The sequence below is a fragment of the Artibeus jamaicensis genome, unplaced genomic scaffold (genome assembly GCF_021234435.1).
Source record: "Artibeus jamaicensis isolate MK-2021 breed Jamaican fruit bat unplaced genomic scaffold, CSHL_Jam_final contig_387, whole genome shotgun sequence".
In the NCBI taxonomy this organism is placed as follows: Eukaryota; Metazoa; Chordata; class Mammalia; order Chiroptera; family Phyllostomidae; genus Artibeus; species Artibeus jamaicensis.
Window position 1 is genome coordinate 3,826,400 of NW_026521812.1, and position 20,559 is coordinate 3,846,958.

General features: G+C 37.4%; 2 long non-coding RNA genes across 5 annotated transcripts; one reads left to right on the forward strand and one right to left on the reverse strand.

The window, feature by feature from the left end:
- Nucleotides 1-2,320: 2,320 nt before the first annotated feature.
- Nucleotides 2,321-10,194, reverse strand: LOC119039942 (uncharacterized). 4 transcript variants are annotated; one of them, XR_008391502.1, is made up of 4 exons: nucleotides 10,029-10,194; nucleotides 9,000-9,088; nucleotides 6,329-6,400; nucleotides 2,321-2,743 (listed from the first exon to the last, which is right to left on the reverse strand). It is a non-coding gene; the product is annotated as an uncharacterized LOC119039942 (long non-coding RNA). The 4 variants fall into 4 exon arrangements; XR_008391501.1 differs by lacking the exon at nucleotides 2,321-2,743 and having other exon boundaries at nucleotides 5,312-6,400; XR_008391503.1 differs by lacking the exons at nucleotides 2,321-2,743; nucleotides 6,329-6,400 and adding an exon at nucleotides 6,815-7,015.
- On the forward strand, nucleotides 8,278-20,351 carry LOC128627340 (uncharacterized). The gene is made up of 2 exons (XR_008391504.1): nucleotides 8,278-8,474; nucleotides 20,157-20,351. It is a non-coding gene; the product is annotated as an uncharacterized LOC128627340 (long non-coding RNA).
- The last annotated feature ends 208 nt before the right edge of the window (nucleotides 20,352-20,559 follow it).

Here is a 20,559-nt window from a genome sequence, read left to right on the forward strand (position 1 = left end):
CTTTGGTCCATGACGCTTTCTTATAAATAAATAAAAAATACTGCCCTCAATTTTTTTTTTATTTTGAATAACCCAAACCTACCAGACAGATTAAACCCTGTTTATATTATCATGCAAAACTTTGGGGGAAAAAACCATGCACCATGACTTTTAGTTTAAAATACTTACTATTGTGCATAATTTTATAAATTATTCAAGTCAAGATTTTAGAATTATATCTATGACTATTAACTGAATGATTCAGATGAGTGTGCTTAATATTTGCACAAACTTCCAATAATTATCTAGATGGCTTTTATTTGTTTTTTCTTGCCACTAACCCACAGGATAGACTAAAAGAAAACAGATCAGCCTCTTTCATGATAAGAAGAGTAACCGAGAAGACCATCTACAAGAACTAAGTTGTGAGGAGTTTGTTTTTTTAACATACATCAATATTGCATGTATATTAATGTTAATATACATTGCCTTGGGCAGATGAGATGTGTTATTTTTTAAAAAAAATTCAATGACATTTATATAAAAACAGTGAACCAAGACATTTTATCTTAAAAAAGACACTTATCTTTAAAAAAAGAACTAGCAAAAATGAAAATTCCAGAAATATTTGTTTTTAGAATGAGATCAGTGTAAATTTTTCCAGTGCATAACAAAACACTTCAAAAAAATTTAATCATTAAACTTAACATGTTTTAGAAAATACATGAGAACAACCTGGATTTAGGGGGTTTAGACCAAGTCTTTGAAGTATCTTAAATCTCCTTGAGACATAAAAGACCGTTTATAACTAACAGTTGCTTTGTAGAAACAATGTTGACGAGATGTTTTAAAATTTTCTAGTTAAATTTTTATTAGAATATGTGGGTAGGGAAAAGGGAGCATCTGTATTGCAAGATGACTTCATAAAATTGATTTATTTAACCTCAGAAATGGGGAACAGGATGCTTACCAAGGAAGAGATTTATCCATGGCTTGTACACAGGAAGCAAATGAAATTTGGAAAGCTATATCAGCTTTAGGTGGGCCTCACAATTTCGGAACACCAGGATAAGACAAGTGACACAGAATCTTTAATAGGTTTTTTGTGGGTCTTGTTATATTAATAGAACCCAATATTGGTGCATCCAACTTTGATAGGAAACTATGAGACTATGGAACACATCAAATCTACTAATATATGTTTTTCTGCTAAGTTTTGCTTTTAAAGCAATCAGATCTACAAGGAAAACTTATGTGGGAATAAAGTCTGTGTTAGCGTTTGGAGCTGCTGACAGGAAGAGACCTTTTTTTCTAAGAAAAACATTTCCCTGTCCTGCTATGTTATATATGTTCTTCAACATTTGCTGAGCAACTCACCTGCTCTTGGCTGTGTGTTTTTGGTCAAGAGAAGGGGAAGAAATAGAGGGAAATATTTTAGAAGCCAACTGTCTAAAATGTTGACTTCTTTCTCAGCTCTGACTTAGTCTGTTGGCCATTCATTTTACTAATTACCTCTTCTAAGAAAATGTGAACAGAAATTTGTACCACTGCTGAATTACAAATTAATTTTAAAAATGTTATATTAGATTTAATTTGTAAGAGATTTAGTTAAGAAATTGAAAATACTTGGCATTTTACTTATTGTATTATTAACAGATATGTTATTATGTTAATATGTGATAAATAATACATTTACTGAATGTTAATATATTCAAATTGTATTTATTTTTTCTTGTTCTAATCGCATATGCACTGTAGACTTTTCCTAATTGGCTCAGTGACTCTCCTGCCTTTTCATCCTCCTTCCCTCCAGGTTCATTGATCAGACTAACAACTTATATCTTCTAGTACTTTGTTCTTATATTTAAACAATATCCCTTCTGATATAGTGAATATATTTTGTTCTGTTTTCACTTAGATTTCTAAGGTCTTATTATTAAAGAATAACATTCTTAGATTTCTTTATCTTTTGAAAATTCTGTATTTAAATCAGTGGGTGATTTGAAGAAAGCTGTGTTTTGGGAGAGAAAGGTTGCTTTGCATTTTGTTTTGCTTTGTATTTTTTTTTTATCCTCAACACTATACTTCCAATCAACTGGATGCATTCATGCTTATGTTGTATAAAGTAAATTCAAATTAATCTGATAAGAATTGCATTTTTACTCCTTTAAAGAGTCGGTATTACTTGGATAAACAGATTAAGTAAAAAAGGCAGACAACAAAAATACATTTGGCATGATGTCATCTTTCTAAATAATATCTACACAGAGATTTGGAAGGATATATATCAAGGTACAAGTAGGACTATGAATGGTTTAAAGAGATTTTCTTTTATCTGTATTTACTAATTTTTCTATGGTAAATTGTAGTTGATTTTATAGTTAGAAGTGCAAAATTTTTTCTTTACATTAAATTTAAAAAATCGGTGTTGTGGAACTGAGCACAGAAATCTAGTCACACTGGGTCTTGACAGACTGAGGTGCACTCCATCCTTTGTTCCGTGGTTGGGTCAGGAGCCCTGCTCTTGTCTAAGAGCTGGTACTGGATGTGGAGAGGGTGCTTATAATTCAGAATCCATGAGTATGCACCCTGTACCCTGCAAAGGACTCCCCAGGGTCGTTGCTAAGGCAACCTTCTCATCCATCCTAGAGATGAAGTCACTCGTCCAAGTTCACGTGGCTGCATGGCTTACGACGGTTTGGAGAGGTCTTATTTCAGAGGTCACATACTTGTGAAATGTTTGCTCTCATGTCAGTCCTGCAGGCTTACACAATAGTTAAAAAATCTGGAATTAGTGTAGGCATTTAGCAATCAGGAACATTCACATAAAAATCAGATATCTAGGTTGTCCTGAAATAACTTTGAAAAGCCACACTTAGTGTTCTTTTCATAAGTTGACTGATGAATTCCAATAATAATGGCCCACTTTCTGAGGGCCACACACTTTTTATTCTCCATTGGCCTTATAGAAGCAACCTGGCCCTGTAGAGCTACGTGTTTACAGCTTCTGTGCACTGGTCAAAAGCAGCGATGCTGTGAGGGTGTGGCTCCATGTGGATAATGACTAGCATTGCCAAACACCACTTCTCAGAACACCTCAGTTTTTCTCCTTGTAACTTCTGTCATTTGGGAATCATCACTGGGGAGTGAAAAAAAAGCAAATAGATCCAAACCACAGCTTGAGTCAAAGCAAGTTAGAAAACACAGTTAGGAGTGTGGGTTTGTTACTTCTATGAGACGTGATAGGGAAGAGTAAGCATCGGAGGTGATCACATGGCCCACTGGATGTTCCTGACACTGCAGACCAATTTTCAGAGAGCAGGAGAATGTGACGCTGCCTTCTGAGGGCCTTATTTCTTGGAATCATTGATCTCACTTATATTAACTTACACAGTTATTAATAAATGAACTAAATCTCTGAAAGTACCCCGAAGCAAAGCACATGATGTGAAAAATGCATTGGTACATCTTGACTTTTTGGTTCAAAGACAATGTTTTAGTTGTAATGTTACTTCTAGACTATCCTCTTCTGAAAGCAAATTATCAAGGTTTGTTAGAGAAAACTATTCATGTTCATCTCACTAAACCTTTTCAAGATGGAAGTGGATCCAACACAGATGTTCGCATCATAGTTAAGGGTGAATGGCAGACATTTTATTCTGAGATAGAGGAGAGCCATATATATTTAAATGAGATGTTAAATAAGGTATGTGTTTTTTCCATGCTCTATAATGCTGAGCTTTATGCCTTGAAGGCATTAAAGATTTGGATTTGTTTTGAGGTTTCATTACCCCTTGTCACATGGGTTAAAACTTTTACATGTGCTGTATTTAAAGATTCCAAAGTGTTTTTGCTCATTTAATACTTTTTCTAGAGTAACTTTCATATCCTGGCTCTGAATAACAAAATACCTTGCTCGTGGTAGATTCATCGTTATAGCTGCATTATTTGACTTGAACTCGATGATAACCAGTTTATTTGCAGGAAAACATTCATCTAGGCAGAAGCGTTCAGAACATGTGTGTAGAATCATTTCTCCCAGTACACATCTAACTCATTAATTTTGCTTCTCAGCATCTCACCAAGCTTTCTCTAGGACACTTTTCTTGTTAATCTGAGTAGGAGAGTCCTCTTCAGTCCTTCATGACTGTTTACATAGTCCATTGATCAATTTTGTTTAGATTTTTAAAAGTTGTCATGGCTATTTAACTGAAAGGCAATCCTGAATGCACATCTTTTTAGACATATTTTTTCTGGATTTATTGCAAATTTAATAATTAGGACATGAGGAACTGATTCCTAAATGGTCTTGACTTAAAAACAAACAGTTAAAAAACACACAATGCTTAGCTGTGGCGTTGGCCAACATTTATGCCTTGTATGTCACTTGTGAATACTTTCAAATAAAAAATGTGCAAAACTGCATTTATTTTTTGGCCTCATAGACAGCATAAAAGCTGTTTCCATGCTTCTTCTAAGTTAGTTCTGTAAAAGATGTAATGCTACTTAAATTTTAAACAAGTCAAGAGCCTTCAACAAGACTGTGTTATGTTATCGCATCTGGTCATTCTTTGCATTAAAAGGATTACTCTCAATGTTTTGCAATCCTTTCTATTTAGACATTCAAAATGTTACTACCAGAATAAAATCCCAGCAGATCACTAGAGGGAAGAGAATACAGAGGGGAACGAGTAGCATTGAAATGCACTTTAATCTCTAAAGCTGTTTTTTAGTTTTAGGTTCATGAATTCCACTAAGAATCCAATAAAAGCTGTTGAGCCCTCTCCAGAAAACCATTTGTAAAATTTAAATATTCAGCAAGGCTCAACATACCTCTGTGCTCACAGGTTAGAAACCCTGCAACATATGGATGTTTTATATACAATATAGAAAATGCATGTGTGCACATATATGCTATAGACTATAAATCTAGTTTAAAAAAAACTTGAAAACCTTGGTTGTTTCTGTCTAAGGGGATGTTTAAACCCATGGGATGCAGGTAGATTTGTTAACTTTTAGGAATCAATATTTTAATAAAGCAAAAGCTATGTTGAAAACAAAAAATAAAAGTAGCAACAAATATTAACATAAAGATAGCTTAATGGCAGCTGATGAAAACAGCTTACCCCAATCCCTTTAATTTCCCTCATCCCTAGTCTTTTATTTCAAATGTTCATGAGATGCCAATATTCTACATAAGTATGCAAAAAAATAAATGTTATATGTTTTATGCACTCATAAATGTTTATGAGTTTAAAATGTTTCTAATTTTCCTTATAATTTTTTCTTTAAGCACCAAAGAAATTTAGAAACCTGTTGAATAATTTTATAATTCCTTAGAAATGTGTTATAGAGAGTGTGTTTATAATTTTCATATATTTGGAAGTTTTACCTGTCTTTTGTTATTGCTTTCTTTTTAATTCCATTCTCTTGCCAAAAACCTTACTGTGTACAATTTCAGTCCTTTGGGATGGGCTGTCATTTGGTTTTTATATGACCTGTCTTGGTGAATGTTTGAGATGCACTCGAAAGACTGTGCATTCTGCCTTTGTTGGTTATAGTGTTCTGTGAATGGCAGGTCGAGTTGGCTGATATGTACTTACTCTATTCGTTCTGTCAATTATCAAGACCAAGGTGCCAACATCTCCATATATAATTGTTGTATTGGGTTGAGTGGCATTTCCCCAATTCATGTCTATCCAGAATCTGTAAATATTACCTAATTTAAAAATGGGATCTTAGCAGGTGTAATCAAGTGGAAGACAAGGTTGTATTGGATAAGGGTGGGTCTAATCCAAACACTGATGTCCTCATAAGACTAAAGACATTTGGACACAGACATGAAGGGAAGATGGCCATGTGAAGATGGAAGCAGAGATCGGAATTATGAAGTCACAAGCCGAGACATGGCAAGGATGGCTGGCCATCACCAGGCTCTTGAAGTGGCAAGGAAGATTCTTCCCCAGGCCTTCTGACCTTGATTCTGACCCAGGCCCTGCCAACACTGTGATTTCAAATTCCTAGCCTTCAGAACTGTATTAAGAAAAAAAAAGGCTCTGGAATGTTTTAAAGTTTTTAAAAAGCAAAAATGCTCTCCATGTTGCTGATAAATCAAGAAACAGTCAGGTGCTTTATCTAGCATAGTATTACTAATGTATGCATGTAAGTATGTATACATGTGTGGGGTTACATTATAAAGACTTTCAACAAGATAGTAAGTATTTGCTACACTTTCAATTATACAAGACTAGGAACACCAAGATGAAAACTCTCGCTCAAATATTGGCTTAGATCATTATTTATCAATCATAGAATGGCTCTGTTCCAAGTTCTGGGCTGTGCGGAGTACCTCTAGAGAATTCAGATAGAATAGAAGCAGCCATCTTCTCAAGAAGCTCCCAGCTTTATTCAGGATAAAGACCTGCAACCAGGGAAGTATAGGTGATCAGTGCTGTCGATATACAGGCAAATGTGATGTTTTGGAAATACTTCCCAATTAATGTTTCTTTACTGGCTAGCTAAATTTCTGTCCCTGCTTAATAGATCCTGGAAAGAGGCTGGCTGAAGGTTCTGGGAGTGCAGGTAAGGTCAGACTGCGGCAAGAACGAGAAACCCAGCCCCTCTCATCCTTGGAGGGTAGCAGAAGAAGAGGATGAAGGGGCAAGTGGATCCCAACCTTTCTCACAGGGTAGAAAATCCCAATCTTCTGCTTGGGAACAGCCCAACAAGAGGGAGGTGCGGGTTGTGAGCTTCAGTCCAGGGAGAGTTGCTCTTATGCGCTGCGGTGAGCCTCACTGGGTTGGGACAGGACTGCAGAACCCGGTAGCCTGCATTGAGCCCCAACTTAGATGGTAGGCCACTGGTGCCTGGGCACAGGGGCCAGAGACAGCACAAAGGCCCCTGGCAGAGGTTGGGATCGCCCCTATTCCCAGCCAAAGCCAGGCCCTAACCCAGAAGCTCAGGGTGAGCCCCTGTGGAAAAACGGCACCCTCTGTAAGAGAAGTGGAGAGAGGTAGAACTCGGAGAGACGTGTTGCCTAAAAAAGGAAATAAAAACAAGAACTCCTATTTTGTTTGTCAGTGTATTTTGTTTATTAGACTTCACATGTATAGAATTGTACACCTGAAACCCATATAACTTTTTTAACTGATGTCACCCCAATGAATTTAAAAAAGCAAGAACTTCTGAATGCTTGTGCTAATAAACGAGGCAAGGAGAAGCTGTAAATGGTCAAGTTAAAGCCACAGCCCTCATCCTTCCTCCCTGCTTCTCACTCACCTGGGAGGGTGTGTTAGGAGAAATGAAGCCGATTCCTCCTCACCTGAGACCTACAGAGGCCACATTTTCTTTTCACCTGTTCTAAAATCAGCTGGGAGGATAAAGACAACTGAGGAACTGGTCTTACATGTTCTCATTCCCCCCCTGCTTGTTCCTGCAAGCAAGGTCAAGGCTTTGCAAAAACAATGTATAATATGTCTAAAAGTAAAATGCCCCTTAAATTAAGATTTCTAACTGTTTTTCCTAAGGTTGTATTAAAAAAGGCACACTCAATTTCTTGATGTTTTGCATTTTATTATTCTAATCATACATCTCTGTTTCATAAAGGTCTAAATGTAACTTCTCTCTGCCCTTACTGCCTCTTTTGATGGCTTGATGGTTCTCATTAAAATAAAGCAAAAAAAGTATAATTGAATTTTAGTGTAGTTGGTGACTCCTACAGGAAATGTCAGAAAGGGAACCTTCTAGAGCACTGGTTTTGCTTAGACAGAATCGAGGCTGGCTTCCTCCACAGGGCAACGGCCAAGCAGGGCACCATAGTAAGTAGGCTAAGAAGTAAGAAAATAAATAATAGAGAATTAGAAGTCGAACAAGAAGCTGTTTTAACTCCACCATACTGCAACTTTTGTACTGCTTGAAAGATAAAACTATATTTAGAGTTTAACCTTATTTTTATTTTAAGTTATATATAAAAGACATCCTACATATATTTTTTGCTGCTTATGTCCTTTAAAAGTATACCTGGCCCAGTGCTGAACAGCATATTTTAAAAAATAGTAACAGTAAGAAAAGGCTAATTCTCCACCTGATTTTAAAAGGACATCCTTAGTTTTTTATCATGTAAAATAAGAATAAAAACATGAATTTTGCCTGACCTTTGGGAGATGGTATGTAAAGGGGAGAAAAGAACCATAACTCCCTCTACTGTAGGCTTCTACATTAATCTTTCTTTTCTTCTGTGAAGGGCTATTAAAACTACATAAGGAGAGGCGGCTGAGCTTCCTGAGAAGACTATGCTTTGGGTATGAGTGTTTGTTTGGTGTGGGTGTGTGTGTGCCTGTGTGTTGAGCAAGGAAGAGGAAGATGAGATCCATCCCCCAAGAATGAGGTGGCCCAGATCCCAAGGAAGAAATGAGGCATGAGCCACATAACTTTTGGGTAATGAAGCAGGACTGTGAAGAACCAGGAGGCCTCTAAGACCTCCAATGCAGCCAGAGGTATGGAATCATCCAAAAGGATAACAGTAGGTTCCAGATGTGGTAATGGGACCAGGGATTTGACAATGCACATTTTTTTTCTTTCAGAAGACCAGTTATTTTTCTCCACAAAACAGGGGCAGCAAACAATGTGTCTCAATGAACTATCCTTTAAAATTATAGATATATATTTATGATATGTATATAAGATCAGAATCTCTCTCTTTCATTTCTATCTCTATCTTTAACCATATCTCTAAATATTCTTTTTCACCTGAGTACATATGACTCGAGTGCCTAGGAAAGTGCTTTGCACAGAGTAGTACTCAATTAATTCTATATTAACCCTCAGAGGCATCTGAAAATCACCCATGAACTTTTACTGCTCTCTTTTTTCAAGGTAATACTATTACATCAAAAAATGTACAAAGGTATTTCACAACAGCCAGCAGGTTACCTGAGGATAATGCTGAGGTAACACATAAGTGCTTCCTGCGCCAAACCACAGAGCAGGTACCCCCCGCACATCACGTCACTGGTTCTTACCTGTCTGAAAACATCAGCAAGTATCTGGTCTTTCCATGAGTCAGGCTCTGTGGTAACGTGTACCATTTAATGGGTTTTTCATAATAACCCTACAAAATAGAAACTACTATCAATTCTACCTTAAACTAAAAACTTGAAGCTTAGAAAGTTTAAGTATTGAGCTCAAAGTCACACTGCTAGTAAGGGGTGGCACCCGCATTTGAGCAGGCAGGCTGGTCTCAACTGCTCCTATTCTTCCCTTTTTAAACAGAAATTAGCTGAAGGTTTTTTCTTTTCAATTACAGGCGGTGTGCAATATTATATTAGTTTCAGCTGCACAATATAGTGGTTAAACATTTATATGTAAGTAAGTTATATAACTTACAGAGTGAGATCACCTTGACAAATCCAGTACCTGTCTGACCCCAGGTGTTTGGGAGGTGAGTCAAACCATGTAACTCTTCTAGTGGACACCCTCTAGTGACTTCCCGTGTCAGTCATAGAGAAACCCAAGGTCCCTATTGTCACACACAAGGCTCTCGATGTTCTGGTGTCCCTGTTACTCTGATATTACCTCTTACCACTCACCAGCTCTCCACCGGTTATAGCTGTCTCTCTGCTGGTCCTTCAACACTCCAGGCAAAGGCCACGGGGGCTTTGCACTTGCTGTTTTCTCTGCTGGGATACTCCCCCTGCCCCCAGATAAACACATGGTGCAGTCTCTCACCTTCTTATATGCACTCGGTCATCACATTTGGTAATTCTGATGATCCTATTTCAAGTTCCCACATTTCCTCCTATTCCAAGTTCAACACTTCTTTTTCTTCTTCCCTTGTCATTTATAGATTTTTTGATATCTATGCATATTTTCAAATGTATCCATTTATTAATGGTCATCTCCCCTCCCTAAATTATAAGCTTCACCAAAAGTAGCTATTTTTATTTTTGTAATTTTAAAATGCAGCACTAGCATTGAGAATAGAACCTAGCCCAGTAATGGGTGCTCAATAAGTATTGGAACAAATGACAAGAGCTTAATAAGAAACTCACCCAAGTTCACACATTTAGTAATAGGCAAAGTGAGGCTTCATTACAAATCCAGTGTTGGGTTTGTCCACATATCAAATGCATAAAGTATCTTCCCGGGCTCTTCTTCTAAGTCCGTTGGTCTTTAATTATAATAGGTCGGGTGAACGTGAATAAACAAACCAAACAGGAAAAAGCCAGCATTTGTTACTGTCTCTTAAAGTGGGATACTTTAAAGTGAGATCAAATCAGAGGCCAGGTCAGGGAAAGGGGACACTGGTCTTTAACAGAAAGGGAGTTGACAAGTGATGAAGTAAGGAATGTGCTGATGTTTCTGGGCTGTACGAGGGGCAAAGTGTGGGAAGGTCCTGCATGAAGTTGGTGTTGGGTTAATTAATTAGGGTGGGATGCCTGCACATTAAGGGGAGGAAGGAACCGAGGGGATTGATTTGGAGGGGACTGGAGTCTCAAGTAGCAGGCACACAGGATCCCGGAGGCCCAGGAAGGATGGGAGAAGTGCCGGGTACAGCTCAATTTGGCGAGTGGCCAAAGAAACATGTCAGATATTAGTAAAAACAGGCCACAGCTGCTGCTCTTGACAAGCTACATGTCAGGCCTTTCCTTAGCTGCCCCCCCCACCCCCAGCTTATGTCCTGTAAGAGACATTTTCCTCCTAAGACAACCAGTCATAACTCAGCTCTCACTTGAGGGCATAAGAGAAGGCAAGGGATGCACAGGCTTCCTTGCTGGTGGGAAAGGCTCCCAGCTTTAAAGAAAACTTCTGAAAATGGCCTCTGTTGTCCCTAGAATCATGGGAAAAAAACTTGTGGCTATGTTTCTTTAATCTCATATCTAAGCTTGTAATTTATAAGACTTCTAAAATACCTACAAGTATTTTCTTAGTTCCTCTTCAAAATGTACTTGTATATTTTGTCTATTTCTCCATCTTAGAAAAAAGATTCTAGATAGTTCAGAGTAAAACATATTTATCAATATCTATCTATTTACAGGAGTATACACACCAGGGCAGTTTAAACCTGGAGAGAAACAAATACTTAAAGGTAATACATGTTATTACTGAACAATGACCGGATTGCTGGGTAGCATTCCCCTCACTTGTTGTCCTGGGTTCTGAGTGACCCCTCACCCCAGCACAAAGCTTAGATGGGGATTAAGTGCATGGACTCTGGAACCACACGTGGCTGCGTTTGATTCCAGGATCTGCCACTTTGTAGATATGCAGCCGTGGTCACATTATCCACCCTTTATGTTCCTCAATTTTCCTCATCTGAAAAATGGGGGTACAGATAATTCTTGGCTAAAAGGGCTTTAGTAAGGGTTGATTAAAATTACATAATAAAATGGTATTAGATGTTAAATATTAATATTATTTATAGACACTATAAATACTTAAATGATTTATGTGGTTTTTTAACCTGTTATGTACAGCACTTAGAAAGAAACCCAGAGAGAGGTACATAATTTTTGTCGTGTTGAGGAAAAGAAAATATAATTATAGTTCTCACCAACTGATATTTCTTGTTCTTGAAATATGCTATGGAATGTGGGAAGCTTTTCTATTTAGGGAAATAAAAGTCCATATAAAATAAGAGCAGGTTTAATATTTAGGAAGTGAATCCCATTTATTTTTTTCTCTTTATTGGCTTTTCTGTGTGACATGCTCAGATGCCTAGTGCAATCTGCACTCATTTGCATTCTGAGATGCCATGAGGCATGAGAAGCACAAGCCCCAAGAACTGCGACGCACTATCCAGGATGAGGGAGCTGATGGTTTTTCAGGTCCCCCTGCCACAGTGAAGATTTGACACACTGATGGGTGTGGCCCAGTCGGTTGGGCAGCTTCCCACAAAGTGAAAGGTTGCTAGTTTGATTCCCCTCAGGGCACATTCTTAGGTTGTGACAGGGTCAATGTTCTCTCTTTCTCCTCTTTCTAAAACAAATAAATAAATAATAAGAATTTGATTCTATGTCACCCTGTTTCTCAAATATTTTCAAGCATGAATTGATCCCTAGCTTCTGAGGATACTGTAAAGCGTATATAAAGATTGTGAAAAATGTGGAAAGCAAACTAAATCTTCTATGAGTTATCAGTGAGTAAATGTACCTTGAATCGCTAATTTTGTTTGGTTGCTCTGTGGTCACTTTGTTTAAACTAAAATAAATTATTGAGTGGTAATCAGATGCTGGATGCTGTTACGGGGCTGGATACAGAAGCTGAATGAGGTAAGTCCTGGACTCGACAGGAAGCGTTGCTTAGTGGGAGGGAGACCAATTACAGTCATTTAACCACAGCGCATGTGGTAATGCTATGGTACTGAGACCAGTGTATTAACTTGGGGGGATGCTAGGAAGAGAGGGATTACTTTGCTGGAAGTAAGGGCTGTGAATGGCCTTGAAGGATGAATAGAGGTACGAAGTTTCAACCAAGGAGCCATGAACGATCTGTTGAAGGAGGAGGTTGCAAGGTGGAGACTGTCATGACCTGTGGCTGGAAAAATGGAGAGGGGAGGGCTCATTTGACAAACATTTTGAAACACGATCTACACGACCTGGTGAGTAATCACTGCCTACGTTTAGGAGGCGAGGAATTGAAGATGATGTGGCTCGGGTCTGTGACATTAACTGAGATTAGCGATGAACCACATTAGATTGTTTTTCTTTTGTTTGGATGAATGTATGTATCAATCACTCAGACTGAGATCGTTTGAGTTTGAATATTTTGTCACTGCACAGGTAAAACTACCTCGGCCCTACTACCCAGGTGTTCGGCTAGTCACAGCAGCCTCTCAACTTCTGTTTGCACTGTGTCCGGTACTTTGTGGTCTCTCTGGACCAATTTTCTTCCTCAGAAGTCTTGGTTTCTCACTCAACTGACAATAAAATCAACTAGTGCTGCCGCAAATAAAATAAAAACAGCTCCTTTGGTTATTCATATTGGACACACACCTAGAGAATGTAACTCACTCATCTGGGTGTGGTGTTCCAGATGACTGTTTAGGTCACCTTGCAAATTGTCCCTAACCAGGCACGAAGATTAGCAAATGAAATGAAACTGCCCACTTCAGCACAGCAGGAAACTCATCACCCAGGGATATTTTTCTCATTGCTTTAAAAAAAGAAGTGGGTGGCAGAGAGAAAGAGAAAGAGAGAGAGAGAAATAGAGAGAGAGAACTATCCATTGGTAGCTTCTGCATACACCCTGCCCTGACTGGGGATCGAACCCGCAGCATTAGGTGTATAGGACAGTGCTCCAAGCAACTGAGACCCACTAGTCAGGGTCACAGTTTGCCTGCTAAGTCCAAAACTTCAATTATACTACTGAGGGATGAGGTATCTGTTTCTTGTGAAAAATAATTTTTAAATCATAGATTAAAATGTAAACATGTAAAAGTTCCATATATGAAACAAAAGCATATTTCAAGAGTTTTTGAAGCAAATAAAGGTACATCTTTTTTTGTTTGTCAATTTGTATTTAGATGTCAAAGTGTTTTAAAGTATATATAATTGTGACTAATGCATAATGTTAGAGAATAATTATGTAATTTGTGGATGCAAGAGATCAATAAATTTTTAAATATTTTGACTCACTTCTTACTTTTGGTGAGGTCATAATTTATTTGTTTACTTTCTTTTTTAGAATAAAGATAGAAAATGAAACCCAGTTGATTTTGTTTCTTGAATGCACCTTCAGTACAAAGATAAATGCATTTGAGAAGGTTTACTCCACAAACTGGAATAAAGCTTCTATTGATATGTGAATTCATATTTATTTATTCCAGCTTCCCTAATTACTAAGTACAATTGAAAAATGGATTTAAATTATAGGAACCATCTATATTTCAATGCTGGGATACCAGCATTGAATGCTGGAGAGAAAGAATGCTCTTTATTGGAGAGAAAAGAAATATATGATATAAATGATTGATATTATACCTTTTTATAAGCAGTTGAAAGTATATTTATTTATAATCACCAAATAGCCTAAAATAGCTGTCTAAAAATCTTTTTTGGTCTCCAAAAGAATTTAGCCAATATCATTGGTTATTCTGCTCACATAATAAGGATTTGTCTCTGGCATAAGGTTATTTAGCAATTGGCAAAAAAGGCATTTTAAATCATAAAGGTTTTGTTATATTTAAAAAAATGTAATACTTGAGTTCATTTAAAACTATGTTTAAAAGAATTTCAGACTTGACTAATGACTAATGTTGTTATGTCCAAGTTCCTGTTAGTTTTTAATAATTTCATTTTCAATTATTTTAAATTTAAATCATATTAACATAGATCATAATAATAGCAAAGTTAATTACTTAATATTTGATAAAAACTGTCATATCATTTTAACTATTATTGTCTTATTTCCCCTCAGTTGACGTTACTATGCACAACCAATTTTAAATAAATTGTAGACAAATGGAATTTCCCTCCGAGGTCATCCACCATGTCTCATGATGGCCAAAGGCCTCACATGGTTCCTTCAGTAAACAGGGTCCCCACTGCAAAGCCTCTTCCCATGTTCTGGATTCCTCTTTCTTTCTCCCTGTTACAGCCCTTTCAGTTTTCCTCTTGGTCCTTTCAGTTTTCCTATTGGTCCTAGACTCTGTCCCTAGTCTATACATAAGCATGACCAAAATAACTTAATAATAAATTCTACTTTTCAAGTATCATCTTTCTATAGTGCCAAACCAAAGTAATCCTAGGGGAAAGAATCAGGAATTTTTTTAAAGGGAGCTTTTCCAGTGTTTCCCTAAATGAAGGATCTGCTTGCCTGTTTTGGTGTTGTATTTTTTTTCTGTGGTCACAGCTTGAAACCATACAGGAGTGCTACCTTTACAGGCATTTTCATACTCCAGGACAGTAGGTCTCCAGCCCCAGCACTCCCTGCCCTGGGGATAACAGGCGATGTCTGGAGACATTTTTCATGGTCACAGCTGTGGAAGTGCTACAGGCACCTGATGAGTAGGGCCCAGGGATGTTTCTCAATGTTGTAATGCAAAGAGCAACCGCTTACAACAAAGAATTACTTAGCTCCAAATGTGAAGAATGCCAAGGTTGAGAATATGGTCACTAATGCAGCTGAAAGTCTTTCCTTTTAGTCTGGAGCCAGGAGTGAAATCAACTTTGATTTTCTACCAGCTATTTATGAAATGGTCTAATTTTTATTTTTATTTTTGCCTAGAGATAAAGAATTAAAATATATAGACTTCCAAATTTGGATTTAAATTAAGCAGTCTTTAATGAATCCAATAGTCAATGTCACAGTTTTGCCTTGATTATTAATACTATAGTTTTATGAAAAACACTATTAGTGTTTTTTTAGTGTTATTTTCCCCTTCAGATTCTTTTTATTTTCTCTAATGTGAAACAAATAACTCATCAGGCCTCTTAAGTTTATGTGAATATACAATATTTATTCATGCTTACCATATTTTTCTCTACATCTTTAACTTACATCTTTGAATGTTCGAATTCCTCAAAGCTGTCCATGGTTTGTGTCATTCATTAATTTATTCATTAAATAAACAAGTGTCTAGTGAGTGCCAGCAGATCCAGACATTGTTCTGTGTCTCTGTCCTACTCTAATGACAAAGTAGACAAAAATCTGTGCAGTCAAGAAGTGTATATTCTAGTGGAGTGAGAGAGATGATAAACAACAATATATCAGAAAATTACACAGGTATGAGAGTCATGGACACAGGTAGAGTAAGAAAGGAAGGAAGGAGTGCTGTCAAAGGTGTGGGGCTGGGTTGGACTTTTAGACAGATTGGCCAGGGAAAGATTCACTGTGAAGGTGACATTTGAGCAACCCCCTGAAGAAGATGAGTGAGGGAGCCAGGCAGATATCTAGGAAAAGTCTATTCCAGCAAGAGGAAAACTACAAGTACAAAGTTCTGGAGGCTGGAATGCACTTGGTAAATGTGAAGAGAAGAGAGGATTCACGTGGCTGGAGGAGCATGAGCTACAGAAGGACAAAAGGGCAATGGAGTCGGGAGGTGGTGGATGAGAAAGTCAAGTTAGATTTTATATGGCTTTTACTCTGAGTGAGTTGGGGAGCTATTTGAGAGTTTTGAGCAGAATCATGTCAGGATCTGATTTGTGCTTTAAAATGATCACTTTTGGATACTACATGGAGAAGAGATTAGGAGGGCAGGAGTAGAAGCAGGGAAACCAGTAAGGAATCTCTAGATAATGGTTTTGGCCAGGATGCTAGCACTGAGAAGTGGCTTATTAATTTATTGATTCACTGATGGATTTGATTTGAGAAAATGAGAGCAGCTATGAGTTTTAGCTGGAAGAGACTAGAAGACTGGTCAGATAGTTTTATTACTTATTGAATATTATAGTTTTCTTCAATGTAGAGTCTCTTTCGGTGAGAATATCATCTGAAATTGAGAGGCCATGCAACACGCTCAACCAATAATACATAGGCAGGAGATTTAAGTGCTAGCATTTTGTTTGCAATGTCATTTTTTCCTTCCGTCACAAAACCAGCACTGATCCAGCTAAAGGCTGCTCTGTCCATTTGGCTCCTAGAGTAACGTCAATGTGGATTATAACTGCAGGAGACACACAGAAGATATGTAGGGAGAAATAAACCTTTGCTGTTGGAAGTTGGTAAAAATTCAGGTTACTTAACACTGCAGCAACTGCACCCCTAGCTTAGCTGTACTGGTAGAACTGTAGTTGGCATTAACTGAAACAGTAGACCATCTGTAGAAGCACAGGTCTTGGCTGTGCATGGAGCAACCAGGAGTTCAGTTTTGCTATATGAACTTTGAGATGCCTATTAGACATCCAACTGGCTGAATCATTAGTTGGATATAAGTGGCTGGAGTTCAAAGAAGAAGGACAGGCTAAGGATGCACATTTGGGAGTCATCAGCCTGAGGCTGAACACAATTACTGAGGGAGGGAGTGCATAGATAAGAAGTTTTGGAACTGAGTTCTGGAGTATTCGAGCAACTAACAAGTGAAAAAATGCAAGGCCAGGAGACTTGGTATCCTGGAAGCCCAGTGTACAAAATATTTTGAGGATGATCATCTGTATCCTATGGTGTTGATAAGTCAAGTGGAATCATGACTGAGAACTGACCTTGGGATGCAGTGATGTGGTCACTGATGACCTTGAGAGCAGCTCAGGTGAAGTGGTCTGGAGGAAAGCTGAATCTCTTGAATGAGATTAATTCAGGGGAGAATGGTGGGAGAAGAGAGAGACAGCAAGTACAGATGACTCTTTCCAGGAGTTTTCATATAATGGGTAGCAGAGAAATGAAAACTGAATAGGGAAATGGGGTCAAAAGAGTTTTTGTGGTTATTCTTTTGTAAGATGAATGAAATAACAGCTTATTGGTATGCTGATGGAATGATGTAAAAAAGAGGGAAACAATTGCTGAGGCAAAAGCAAGAGGGGAAATTTACTTGGGAGATGCCATTTAATAGGTGAGAAGGGATGAGATGTGGTACACAAATTCAGATACTGATAATTGATAGGACCGCATAGAGTTCATCTACAGGAACGGGATGGAAAAAAGGATATGGATACAGATGGAAATACATGGGTAGATGTAGGTGGAGTGAGAGTTTATGGAACTTCAGATTGCTTCTGGTTTTTTTTTTCCCATTAAAATTGGAAGCAAGGGCATCACTGAGAACAAGGATGGGTAAATAGCTTTTGGAGAATTGACATAGTTGTGTGTTTTTATCAATCTATGTTCAGCTGAATGTGGAGTAGATATGGAATGTTGGAAAGATGCCTTTAACCACAGTTGGAGACTGTCCTAGCAAATCCAACAAAGCAGAGAATGAAAGGTTTAAAGTATACTCAGGGATGGAATTACAAAGGAATTTTAGTTGGGTAAGAAGGGAAGTGTGAAGACTGACTGACAGTGAAAAGGTAATACTATGAGTGGGTTGTTATAGGACTAAAAGGAATAAGCCACAAAAATAGAAGTTGTTGGTTGGGAGAAAGGCTGCTAGAACTTTAAATGGCAGAAAGGCTGCAACAATTTCGGATGACAGGTCTGGGGTATGTCTATGGAGTGAGCAACTGAGTAGGCTTAGGACAAGATCTTAGAATTTTCGTACTCTGAAATTGCTTTAGCTAATCCAAATTCTTTTCTCAAATATTCCCTCTTATTTAAACACCTCAGTTAAATTCACTACCTTTCTTGTGAGTTCAATCATCATAGATTTCAAGTTATAGAAAACAGATTTCACAATTTAGTTAAATTAACAACAGAAGGATAATGAGGACTCAACGTGTCTTACTTTAGATCTATACAAAATGAACATTCACAAAGTTAAATTAAATAAGGAAGGAGTGTGTTGGGCGTTGCCACAGTCCCCACTTATGTGTCTGAAGGGGAATGCATTCCAGGAGCCTTAGCAGATGCTTGAACCCATAGATAATACTGAGCCCTATAGACACCGTGTTGTTTCCCATACACATATACCTACAACAAATTTTAATTTTTAAATTAAACACAGTAAGAGATTAACAATAACTAATAATGAAATAAAACAATTGTCATGATCTAGTAAAATAAAAGTTATGTGAATATAGTCTCTCAAACTATCTTATTGCATTGTAATCGCTGTTCTTGTGGTGATGAGAGATGATAAAATGCCATGTAATGAGATACTCAGATACTCAGAATGACACACAACTTAAAACTATGAGCTGTTTGTTTCTGGAATTTTCATTTAATATTTTCAGTTGGCCAGACGTCAATTGGCCACAGATAACTGAAACTATGGAGCCATGCATGATGGAGTCTACTGTATTTTAGTAATTGAGATGGGTTTCTATCAAAAATGACCCAATCATTCATTAAAATTTCTAAATATAGCCCTGGCTGGTGTGGCTTCGTTGGTTGGGTGTCATCTTGAAATCTAGGAGGTCAAAGATTTGATTACTGGTCAGAGCACATGCCTAGGTTGTGGGTTCAGTTCCTAGTCAGGGTGCATAGGAAAGGCAACCAACTGATGTTTCTTCCCCTCTCTTTCTCCCTCCTTTTCCCTCTTTCTAAAATCATTAGGCATGTTCTCCACTGAGGATTAAAAAAACCCTCTAAATACATCAGACAGTTAAAAATCAGTTATTTGTTTACTATTTGGCTTAAAGTCACCTTTTATAAATTGTTCTATTGGGATATCATCTCTCTCAGCATCACCCACTGCTTTACTCTTATTCTTTTTCTTCATAATATTTTGATTTTTTAAAAGATTTTTTTAATTTTTAGAGAGAGGGGAAGGGAAGGAGAAAGAGAGGGAGAGAGACATCAATGTGGGTTTGCCTCTTTTGCACCCCCTACTGAGGACCTGGCCTGCAACCCAGGCATGTGGCCCTGACTTGGAATCAAATCACTGACTTTTTGGTTCACAGGTTGGCACTCAATCCACTGAACCACACCAGCCTGGGGGGTTTACTGTTATTCTTAAGATATTGGCTAGTATTTTTCCAGTCACTAATTATTCTGTTATGGACATTAGACATAGAGTGAAGAGGTACTTAATTACTGAGAATGATACGTCTTTTTTTTCAATCTTAAATTCTGGAGAAAATATTTTTTCTTTAATCTGAAAAATCATAGAAATATAAGTTAACTTCTTTGAACCATCAGGGCAGCAAGTACATTTTGAATGCTTAGAAAAAGTTGATAGCAATAAATGAACTTACGTGAAAAATAATTGCAAACAATTTAAAGTCACTTCTGACACTAAAGATGGGCCTTATTACTTGGTAGAAAATGTAGTTATTGATCTTAACTTGACTGACTTTTAAACTGACATGTATATTTTATACAATCCAAATATTTGGGATCACTTTTTTCCAAATGATTTCCAATGAATGTATATATTATATAAATTTAATTATATGCACTGATTTTGAGGTTGTTAAAAGTCTGTGTCAGAAACTGTTATTTGTCTTCCAAATGCTCTTCTCTTCCTCTTTAATATAGACAGATGATTTCACCTTAGCACTTTGCAGCTTGAAGCAAAACTTCATTTTTCAGGTTCAGTTGTAACCAGGGGAGACTCTGTGACTAAGCTGAGAAATTTAAGGTGGTTCTTCCTGGCTGTCTTCTTTAAAGTGAATATATTCATGCCCTTCTGTTCTCCCTCATTCTAGCTTCCTGGAATGCAAATGTGATGTCTGGAGCTCTGGTAGCCCTCTTAGATCAAGAGATGAAGGCACTTACCAGCATTAAGATTGTCAAAGAAGAGCTGGAAGGTACTTGGATTGCTGAAGAGTTCATGAAGCAACTATCAGCCAGGACTTCCCACTTTTAGTTTTGTTGACAGAACAAAATCTTGTTTGTGTAAATCACTATTTTCCTGGTCTTTCTTAATTACAGCAAAATTTGATTTCTAATAGGTAAACATCATTCATTCTCATTTAGCCTATATGGCTTTTAATGAAAGTTTTCTTTTATTGACTACTCTTTTGAAACCTCTTCGTTCTTCTATAACTTCTTAGGAAAACAAAAGAATTCATGTGTTCCATCTTCCCCCTAACTTTATTAAGACATAAA